At 32.9% G+C, this 12,298-nt stretch overlaps 1 long non-coding RNA gene across 1 annotated transcript; it reads left to right on the forward strand.

Moving 5' to 3' along the window:
- Positions 1-7,734: 7,734 nt before the first annotated feature.
- Positions 7,735-11,760, forward strand: LOC127830943 (uncharacterized). The gene is made up of 4 exons (XR_008026335.1): positions 7,735-7,936; positions 9,980-10,048; positions 10,322-10,417; positions 11,057-11,760. It is a non-coding gene; the product is annotated as an uncharacterized LOC127830943 (long non-coding RNA).
- Positions 11,761-12,298: the final 538 nt, after the last annotated feature.

Here is a 12,298-nt window from a genome sequence, read left to right on the forward strand (position 1 = left end):
AAAAACCAACAACAACGACAATCAATATTGTAAACGGTATTTTACATTTTTAGTTGCACAGGCCCTACAAACAAGCAATGTAGTGCCCGTATAAGGAACCGATGGGATGTCCAACAATGTATAGTCAAACCAATTCGTTTTTCCAAATCGCACAGCCCTGCAGAACCGAAAGAACGGTATGCATTTTGATATTTATATTTACCCAATTTGATATTCAATTTGAGTTTGCATTGTTCACACCACTAAAATGATACAGTTAGAAGTGAAGTGTTTGTGATCATTTCGATTCGCATACGCTTGACGTTATATTTTCATAATATATAATAATGAATACGACTGTGAACATCCTTATTTAGTTATGCATTTGATCACTTTAAAAGATCCATTTCTTATTGACATTTTGTAAAAAGTTGCATATTTCGCACAACAAACGATGAAAATGAAATGTTAAAATTTAAATAATTGGATTAAAAAGCAACATAAAGTATCGTAATGTTTGCGAACAAAAGCATCTAAATTTCAGTTATGCATATAATAATGCAAGACATATTTCTTAATGACAATCAAAATTAACGAATAAGCAAATTGTCTATTCATCGATCCAACATATCGTGGTGGTTATTTTGTTTTCAAAATAATATGTGAAACATATTTGATTAATAATTGTTGTCAGATTGACTGCAAATTAAAATATGTGTTATTCATGAAGTAAAATTCCATCCCATCATTCTAAATATCAAATACAAATAATAATTCAGAAATCTGTTATGAAAAGGATTTACTCGTCCCCAGTATGTAGCAATTTGTTTATAACAAACGTTTTAATGGATGGCAGAGTTAGTTCACTGTAAGTCTAAATAAAGTGGCTCATTTAACGTCTACTCGCTACGTGCAACAACAGCATGTGTACGGTTGTTTGGATTGGAGCTCTGGGATCTGCTCGGGTTGTTCTATTATGTGGTCGATCCGTTTCAGATTCATTGTGTCACACCGGTCTTACTGACAATAACGTAGTGACGTCACCATTTATGTATAGAATGGTTTCAGATTAGTATTCAAGACTTGCCCATCGTGCGTTCAGGTTACAATATAGTAAAAGATTTCCTACACAAATTCAATGTAAATGCAATAACTTTAACGAAAAATAAAGTCAAACTTTTGCGCATAGAGACCCTCATAACCATACCTTTTCTCGAAGAGCATTCCAAGCCGAATTGATTTAAGCAATAAAAAAGATAGGTCACGCGACATGTAAGAAAGAACTCGCCACGAATCAAAAGTCACTGTTTTACGGCCATCTATTTACCGGCTTCTATCCAGTTCATGAGGGTTTCCCGCCATCTGTCAAAGTCTTATGTAGTCTCCAATCTTCAGATAAAAGAGTGAATTTCTAGTAAACAACAATGTTTTCCCTGCCACATGCACACAGAAATATACTAAAATAAAGTCATGGCAAGTGACCCTACAGAGAACCGTGTCTTCAAATAAATGATGTTCATGTTTTTAGAGAGTATAGCATTGCACTCCAAAAAGATTTAGTATATTGTAACCTTCACGCACTCAGTACAAGTATGTCGTGGAATATCTCGCTTCGGTGTTTCTTGGGCGCCTCGTTGATAAAAACTCGCATGTATTGGTTAATTGTTTTTGCTTCAGCTCTCGCGTTGTAGAGCTTCTGTCGGCCTCTGTAATTTACTCAATTAGACGATTTTGTCCCTTGGTTAAGAGCCCACGTGTTTTCGAGGTCCTAGGTGATGTGTGCAATATATGTTGCAAATGGATAGGTTTGCGCCTAGCTGATTAGCCATGGTTATGATTATTTCGTCTGAGACCTCATCTCCAGTTTCAGGGACCCCAGTTACCCGTAGACAGTTTTTGAAGTTATATTGTTCGGCATGATCAGCTTGCATTTGAAGCTCAAATATCTGTTCTTTGAGTGCATGGTTTTCATGTTGTAAGAAATTAATTTTACTGTTAATTGACTTATATATGCCATTGATGACTTGAGGTATGAATGTTAGTACAACTGAGCTTACTATGACTTTTACGTCACCCTTCAACAGATAATGCAGTTTCCTTGAAATGACGTCTATGTCAGCTTCGCTCCGATGAAATTGATTTGTCGTTTCACTATCACTATTCTGCATAATAACTTAGTAAGAAAGTGTATTCTTGTTGTTGCCAACGATGATGTCAATGCTAGAAGTGAATAAATCGCGTTTATCCGGTCGTTTCCCTTGTATGGGAGTATAATTGCTATTCATTTCGAGGCTAATTATTTTAGCAAGTATAGATGTTCGTAACGGTCAAGCTGCATGAATGCGAGGAAAACGCGAAATGGACAGCATAAGTAAACACTTGTTATTGATTATCAAAGGACGGAATCTAGATTAGTTTTATAAATGTATGCTTTGTATAGAAACAAATACCTTTGACAAACAGGTGAATAAGGTGTCCAAAAGAATATACTAATTATAATATCAAGGGGCACAATCTACTAGCATTATTTGCACATATCATTTTATAGACCTCAGAAGATACTAGTTAAGTCACATAATCCAATTATATGTGTATCATTTTTGTTTTGAAAAAGCTGCATATTGGTTTTACAAAAAAACATAACGACAACTAGATCAGTTGTGTTTGAGTTCAAATACACAATCTATGCAAAAATATATGCCATTATCTCAGATAAATTACAAATTCGTTTTGCAACGTTCAGAAATTTCAGACCACACATCAAATAAAATAATAATTGGTACTTAATTTCATTTTCAAACTTAGCCATTGTATACCATACGTGCTTACATTTATTTTTTTTCTACTTGCATCAAACAAACCGTGTTTTTGATGAAATTGCGTTTTTGCAAGACGATGCGTTAACGATTCGTTTCCCATAGCCTGCTCTGTCACTGTATATTTATCAAGCATCGCGTAGTTGGATTTTTCCGTTTACACTCCGTTGTTGTGAAATAGTTCGTGTCTTTCGGATTCAGTGTTTGCTTTCTAACGTTTATGAAACACATAACTATATCACATTTACATTTAAAACAAATATGTTTCGTATGCGATCGAACTTATTTGACAGTTTTATGAAACACATAACTATATCACATTTACATTTAAAACAAATATGTTTCGTATGCGATCGAACTTATTTGACATAAAGATATACTTCCAAAAGAACGAAATAAAAATGATGACATCGAAGAGATGTTTATAGGACTCTATACTGAGTACTAAGTTCAATTATGCGTGTATGTAGACCTTACTATTGCTTACAGATGTAGATAATGTCATCACACGAACAATCACGCATTAACTCATAAACGCTGACATGCTAGTTTGCGTACGCTTCAAGCACGTTTGTGTGCTATGGTATGCGTTGGGCCGAATTTCATTGTAAGATGCTGAACCAATTTGTTACTTATCTTTATTCATTAACATAGCCTAGTAGTATGTGAAAATGCGAAGTAACGCTACATGCACGCACAGTTAACTTATTGAAAACAAAGACAATACACATGCACTGGTCATATCCTATTTATTGGCAATCTTTACGTACAATACGTCCATAGTAACGCTAAATCAACTCATACGATGGGCATTGGAACATTTTGCGCGTTACGCCAAATTCTTTGCTATAAGCAAAGAAAAAATCACGATGCCATTATTTTAATTTGTTTATTTATAGGTATTTTTGTATTTCCTTAAAATACAAATGGTTTACCAGATAATTCGCATCCAAGGGTAGTATATATATCTATAAAACCGTAAACGTTCGTACACTGTGTATTCAAGTTAATCATATACGTTATTTTAAAGTTTATATTGATTTCCGTCATGTTTTCAATGATTCTCGACATAAATAAAAACATAACATATTCTTGGTTTAATAAACAAGACATTATTAATCACATAATGATTTTTTTGAAAACCACAATTACAAATAATTACACAATGTTGTTAAATATGATTGTCTTATTTTATAGAGTTTCACTTTCTACGATTATAAACTTTAAAGAAATATGAAGTATGTGTTTAGTGCTACCTTGAATGGTTTACGAAAATGTATTTATATTATACCTTCTAAGTTTACTGCAATAAACAGCTAGGGCAATGACTACACCGAGTAACACCACCGAAGATTCCACTGAGGCGATAATTATTGTTTCTGAAATACACATAACTAGTGTTGGAGTAGTCCATGTGACCCTTAACTCTTGTGTCTGTTATGGTTTTTATTCAGCTAACCCGACATCCTGTGTTTCATATCAATTTGTACTTGCACCTGACTCTGGTCACAGCCTTAAGCAGCATTGATCTATACATTTATGAAAAGGAAAATGTGAACTATTGCATTTATATGTCAGCTATATTTTCACAAATGTAACTGATTATAAAACATGTTTGGAATTTTCATTTTGTAAAAAATGAAAAATCTAAAATATATCGGTTGTCAGATTTTCCTATTTTAATTGATCCGTCCAATAAAACTGGGTTATTTAACTGCGTGGTGTACTATGCTGTTTTATATTTGGACTAGTACACAGCTGACAGACCACAGTGTACGAGCAGCTAGGCGACTTCAAATTGAATACAAAGCTGTGCATGAGGTTTATTATATCGTGTTTACTTTATGTGAGTTATTTGCAATAGTCACGTTCAATTTATAAAACAGAGTCAGGTGCGTGAAGAGCGCGAGCGTTCAGTCAGTGACTTTTTTGTTATTTAAGCCGTAAATATCGTTGTTTTCGAGCAAAAGCGTCATCAGAGAATATTATGAAATAAATTTAAAGCATATTAAAATATGTTATTAGTTAAGCATGTTTTTGCAGTTCTGCAGTATGTCAAGTTTCAAAGTCATGGAAATCCTTTTGGAATGATACCTTGTTTATTTGACATGTGTTGGTTTCCTCCATCGCAATTCGGCAGCATTGGATCCCAAAGCGAATCTATGCACTTAGAGTCATAACTTGGTATCTCTTTCGGTGCGATGCATTCTACGTGAACCTAGGAAAGGATAAAATAACATAGGATATACAGTGACATTCAGTTTACTTGCCGATATTTTTGTCTAAACGCAAGGTCAATATACCACTTCATCGGTATTTATCATACCACCGCATTGATATCTGCCTAATATAACGTTGCCTGATATATTTTTATATTATGGTCAACATGAAGTTGTTATCAGTCATGTGTGAAGGATGGTCATATTACTCGGAATCAACTATAAAGTAATTATTTTTAGTAAAATCGAATCAGATTCAATAAAAGAAACATATTGATACCAAGATGTAACAAAATGCAACACGAGCAGCAATCAAAGTACTGACAGTTCTGGTGTGACTATGCTTTTGAAGAGGATGGATATAAAAGCACCATTTTAAGTTTATCTACATCACCACAATTGTGTAATTTGTATTGCTTGTCATTTATTCGCATCCTTAATTTAAGATTTGGCACAGCTGCAGTGTACATAGACTTTTAGACAATCCACAGTTCTGTGTAAAACTTTATTAAGAACAATAGGCTTTTTGGCATATTTTTTTTGTACCAAACATTTTCGTATCCAAATTTTGTTCGTACCCAAAATTATCGTAAATTTGTGTACGAAAAAAATACGGGTACAAGCAAGCCTCGCCGTTATATTATCTAAGCCTTGTCTGATATATTACAAAGACATTCGGCAGTAACCTGTTATTCTCTATCTATGAAGTCAATCTTGTCAAACGTATTAATCTTAGAGATTTCCAAAGTTAAAAAAACGAATAATGCGATCAATTGCAATCATTTGTAAATCGGGGTCATCGTATCAAAGCGTATTGTGTAGAATCAACCCGCGATTCATGTTTTCTAATCGTATCTCCACGTTTCGGTTATCACAATCGATCTTGTGCAAGACAAAACGTCAGGTTATTCTTCGATCTTTTGCGATCTTAGAATACATGAAACGGACAATCATGTAATGACTATATAATTCTATTCCCTATTCCAGTCGTGGCACTTCGTTAAATCAATACATTTAAAGACAAATATATCGCACTCATAATCGAATCGTATCGTAACGGAGCACATCGATTCTTAATAAACGTAAGGTAACGTATCAACGTATCGAGGCCCAATTCTGGAATAATTCGAAACAGGACCACCGGACCGTCTTAAATAGTATCTGAACTGGAAATCAGACTTTATCAGATCGTGGCATCTGTTATTGTTCAATTGATAACAAATTGCACTTCAGCGCAAAGCAAGGAAGCCGAACGTCATATTTAAGCCTGAAATCTCAGAGAAATATAATAGTGAAATGTGGCCAATCTCGTTTCGAAAAAAATAGTGCGAACTAATTTAAAATAAACTGCGTTTGTACATGCTTGTCAAGTTACATCCCTGAAGAAGCAATAATGTTTAGTTACGCACGACATAAATTACAAACATGCCAAAAGGGTGTTCAGTTCGAAATTCCCAACCAAATTATAGAGGTGCTCAAGTGCACATAATGATTTATATGTTTGCAAAATTACATCACTTTAGTAGCATACAAGCATATAAGTCCAAACATGTATTTTTTATTTTGCAAAAAAGGATCATAACTGCGGTTTTGAATAAAGCAAATGTGAAAGTGCGTAAGTTTACATGCTCGTCAATATTCATACAATAGTCATACTTTTAGCAGAAATACGTTGTAAGTTAGGCGCGACAAAAAAAAATCCTTAAAAAATAATCTTGCTACATTATTTAGGAATATTCGGAATAAAAACGAAGCATTATAGTTAATTTATAAAAATATGTTTTGAAAAACTCCATTTTTCTACCAGAAATACTTTTAAGTGTGGCACACAAAAATCGAACAGACGGAAGAATGTACGATCGGACAACAGAAAGAATGTTGTGGTGCACGTGGCATTCACGTGAAGTCGTCATAAGAGCAGTTGAATATATTCATACATAAAAGTCAGCGCCAAATAACTGTAGTCAAGTTAATCACATGCAAAAATCAACGCTTAATAGTTATATATATCAACGAAATTACGAAGTATTTCACTCTTATCTCAATTAGAATTATGATATTAGGAAGATGCTTAACATTAACGTTAAGTAGACCGTAGCGCTTACGAATGTTCCCGAGTTTACGTATTCCGTGGTTTGGCCAAATCCGTCCGCAGTGATGTTCGGTTTGAAGACATATCGGGTCCTGTCGAACACACACCGATCTAGATCAAAGCGGAAGTTGTTTGTTAATGCAGATATTAAGGCGTAAAGTCGAAAAGACTTGACCAAAGGAACGAATGCCTTAAAGGGACTGTCCAATGGATTATGGTTTGAACAAAACATAAAATTATTGTTTTAGATATTAAAAACGATTATCGCCTTTGATTTAAGGATATAAAAACTCAAAGCAGACAAAAGGAATTATAACACAAACCATAACATAAGCCCAAGCGGCTGGGAATTCCATATTATATTTCAAAAACGCCGTTCGACGTTTTTGACCTAAAAATAAATGTAGCTAAAAAATCAGCTGACAAGTCACGTGGTACATGGTACCGTCATTTATTTTTGGCATAGAAATTACATTATTTCTAAAGAAAGAGATTTAGCTTGTTGAGCAAATAATTAATTTTCATTGAATATTTTTGATCAACCAATAAAATACACTTCATATTTAAATCAATATTTTTATTGGAAAATCACTTTTCACAAATACGAATATGCGGTCGAAAACTGAAAGCCATCAGAATTCAAGATGGTTCAGTTAAAAAAACCAGTGCTAGCGCTTAAAAAAGACTAAAAAAACAAGAGATGCAAGGTACAGGTGTAATAAAAGGGAAAGGATACTAGACATTGGTATTCATTGTGAACGATGGAGAAGAGTTAAAGAAGCTACTGGGATTGAAAAGGACGATAAAATGATGGAAATATTGATCGATGCGTAAGTCTTCTTCATTTTCAGTTTGTGTGTCAAAGCAACTTTTCTATAAATTCCCGTTATTATTTTGCTACATAATGAACACGATTTGACTTAAACACACACACAAACCCTTTAAGTATAAAAGATGATTTCCAGTCGTTACACCCCCTGGACGTTACACCCCTAGTCTTTACACCCTCTAAGCATGCTAAGCCTGGACATTACACCCACCAAGATGTAAACATATCCTAGCGTTACCAGTTTCCGATAATTTAACAATAAAACTCACCTTACAAAATTGTCTGTGTTTATTGTCGTCTTTTCTAAGGTGTGATCACACCTACCATGGGGCACACTTCACTTGATTAATGATGTTCCTGCTTTAATGTGTGTCCAATGGGGGTCTGTCTAAGTGTTTTTTATTGTTTGTTTTTCTGCATGTCTGTCTTATTGATGTGCAGTGTTAATTAGGAAATAACAATTTTTTGGTGTGAAAAACATTGTTCTGTGATCTTTTCAAATTATTTGTAATTATCAAAGTGTAATAATAACACCTTAAATTAAAGGAGTTTGTTCACACCATTGTTATAAAAATTCATTTGAAAATGTTGTTGTTTGATTTTATGAATTCTAAAGAATGTTGCATCTTTATGTCCGGGCAAAAGAATATCAAAACATCAAAGGTAACAAAGTTAATAAGACAAATACTCAATGCAAATTGTTTTTACTCATTGTTCCCATATATACCAGAACAATTTTAGAGAATATCATACTATAGGTATACACTGTTACTCTGTCAAAATGCCCCCAAAACAAATATTTTGGTGTATTGATTTAATTACATCATGTGGAAAGTTTGGAATCCTAATAATACTTTCTTATTTTTACATAAATTAAATTCAATTTAATGGTCTTATGGACAATACTGGGTAAAACTTGGTATCTGTGTTTTATCTGATTTACATTTTATTAACAAAAATATTATTTATCTAAATATATGATATGATATGTAACAGAATGGTATTTATGCAGGAAAAGGGAAATGGGTAGAGACATGAGGGATTATACATGCAATATATATTTTTGTTATCATTCAAATAAATAAGTTGATCTTATGTTGCATTAAGACTCCTGCCCGAATTTAGTGTTTTAAATCATTGACACAGCTAATCAAATAGATATATAAATAGATAAGTGAAATACTATGGTTACTACAATAGTAATAAAACTTAAGTAACAGATGTGATACACTGAGATAAAGATATTGCCTTAGTCCTTATGTATTTGAGGCCGTTTCCATAAATAATAAAGAATTATTTCTTAAAGCTTTAAAATAAAAAGAAATGTATAAATTTAAGATTGAGTTTTGTATATTCTAAATATTTTTTTTATTTATTATTATTTTTATTTTATTTTCAAAGTTATTTCTGTCTGTATATTCCTGAAAAAAGTATTAATGATTTAGATGCATATTATTACATTTTGGTGAAATAAAAAAAATGTATAAATTTAAGATTGTGTTTTGTTTATTCTAAATATATTTTTTTATTTATCATTATTTTTATTTTATTTTCAAAGTTTGTTCTGTCTGTATATTCTTGAAAAAAATATTTATGATTTAGATGCTTATTATTACATTATGGTGTAATAAAAATAAATGTATATGAATTAAGATTGTGTTTTGTTTATTCTAAATATTTATTTTATTTATCTTTATTTTTATTTCTTCAAGTTTTTTTTGTCTGTATATTCTTGAAAAAAAGTATTTATGATTTAGATGCATATTGTTACAGGCATTCTGGTGAAATAAAAATTAATGTTTTAAATGATGGCTGCTCAATTAAATAATTTGAGCAACCATTTATCTCATCAGTGTCATCTTACATGACAAATCCAATTGGTGGTTCATAAGTTGATTACACCTTTCTAATCTAATAAATATCTTGGTGGGTGTAATGTCCAGGCTTAGAGGGTGTAAAGACCAGGGGTGTAACGTCCAGGGGGTGTAATGACTGGACACCTAAAAGATTTGTTTTAGAAATGAAATATGCTTTTAAATTTCAGAACTACTTCTGAACTAGAGAGCTTCAACATTCATATTTTGATGTATGCTCCAAAGCGAAATGCTTTCAGGTAAATAAAAAGTTCCATGTGTAAAGTGTTTCTTTTTTATTTCATGAACACATGCTCATTGAACAAAGGAATTTATGCTCTTTCTTTTTGAGAATTTACATTTTAATAATGTAAAAATGATGTACCCTTTGTGATAAATCAAGAAATGAAGTCTGATTATGAATATGTCAAGTCATTGGTGTTGCATTAGTTTATGTCTAGTGTAACATCATCAAAGTCCTAAAGGCAGAGTTATATTTTCTGAGTTTCATTTCTAAAATCATTTTTTTTCAGCTATGCTGTTTATAGATGCAGGTGTCAGTTAGCAGCAATAGATTATTCAAAACACTTGAATCGTCCTGTTTTGTTGGACAAAGAAGGAAATTAGAGGTATTTATATTATTGTTTTTGCCCTGTATGTTTGTTTGTGTGTTTGTTTGCGTCAAACTTTAACATTTTGCCATAACTTTTGCAATATTGAAGATAGTAACTTCATATTTGGCATGCATGTGTATCTCATGGAGCTGCACATTTTGAGTGGTGAAAGGTCAAGGTCAAGATCATCCTTCAAGGTCAAAGGTAAAAAAAACAAATTCAAGAGAAGTAATAAGCTTTAAAGAGTTCATCTGAACCTGTCAAATGATAAAAAAAAAATCAAAGTGGCGCAGTAGGGGAGATAGTGTTTGTCAGAAACACATTTCCTGTTTTAATTAAATTTTGAATTGTAAGGATTAATTTACAGATTTATGTTTACTTATTGAAAGTTTTTATTATTAACAATTCAACTGAATTTACAAACATGATGTATTTAAGCTAAAATTTGACACATTCATGTGATATGAATAATAAGTATACATTTTGCAAACAATGCTCCTGGCATAAAATAACTACTGTAGCATGGTATGCACTGAATCAGTAAATTTATATTATGGCATATATATTGTCTATAGATCTTAATTCTCGGCTTTGATTTAGCAATTGTCATTTCATTTTTCCAAACATCATGTCAGTTATAAAACAATCTTTCAGGGGAAAGAGTGCACTCAAAAGCTGCTGGTAATTGGAGCACAAGACCTATGAAAAAACCCAAGGAGTATACATACATAACCGGTTTGATCACTGAAGTTACAAATGAATTCACCATAGGCAAGAAAAGAATAAGTGGCAAATGTGAACAGCTGTCTTGACCCCAAAAGAATTAGGTCATCTATAGTCCTTGTCACACCTCCACCTTCATCGATACTTAGTGATCAGCATGTCTCTAGATTGAGAAAAGCGAAAAAAAAGAATTGTTGCCCAAGACGTGTTTGATGTTCATTTGAAGTTGACGCAGAAGTTATCTTTGTTAGATAACTATTAAGTTTCACATCTTTAGTGTTAATATAATTTTAGAAGTGTTTTGAAAATGTACAATCTTACAGTCATAATGTTATAAATAATGAATGCTCTTGGTTGTACAATGCAATGACATTTTTCAGGAAGTTTTAATATTGAATTTAGCATGAAATATATTTTTATGTCCCCCACTATAGTAGAGAGGGACATTTTGTTTTTGCCCTGTCTGTTGGTCTGTCTGTCTGTCTGTTTGCGCCAACTTTAACATTTTGCAATAACTTTTGCCATATTGAAGATAGCAACTTGATATTTGGCATGCATATGTATCTCATGGAGCTGCACATTTTGAGTGGTGTAAGATCAAGGTCATCCTTCAAGGCCAAAGGTCAAATATATGGGTCAAACAATTATGTTAGTATTACTCATGGCATTTGATTAGCGTATAATTTTCTAATGATACATGTACTTTATAATATATAGACCAATATCAGTCATCGTATAAAGTAGTAAAAATCCGTTATAAATCATATTACAACCTTGTCTGTACCTGGATTGCAGTTAGCATTAGCGACCCACTGGCCTTCATGGCTGGTATAGTTTCCGGTTCCACGATGGGAGCACCGGGGGTCGACCACAGTGAGGACAGTTCCATCCGGATGCCGGGTACCAGAAAGATCACCCATCTTTGTCTTGTTGTTGAACACCCAATGGATGGGTAAGTCAATATCCGGGTCCTCACAGAACACTGATGGTATTCCTAAGAGAGAACACGACACACATATAACACGTACACGCGATAACACGATACGTACGATTAATGGCTTAATACGTGTTTCACAGAAACAATATGGAAGTTAGAATACTCATAATAATAACAATACGAATAACACTTAATTAATGTGATACACATATGTTACCGATTAACGTGTTAACTGT

Source organism: Dreissena polymorpha, chromosome 5, assembly GCF_020536995.1.
Source record: "Dreissena polymorpha isolate Duluth1 chromosome 5, UMN_Dpol_1.0, whole genome shotgun sequence".
Classification (NCBI taxonomy): Eukaryota; Metazoa; Mollusca; class Bivalvia; order Myida; family Dreissenidae; genus Dreissena; species Dreissena polymorpha.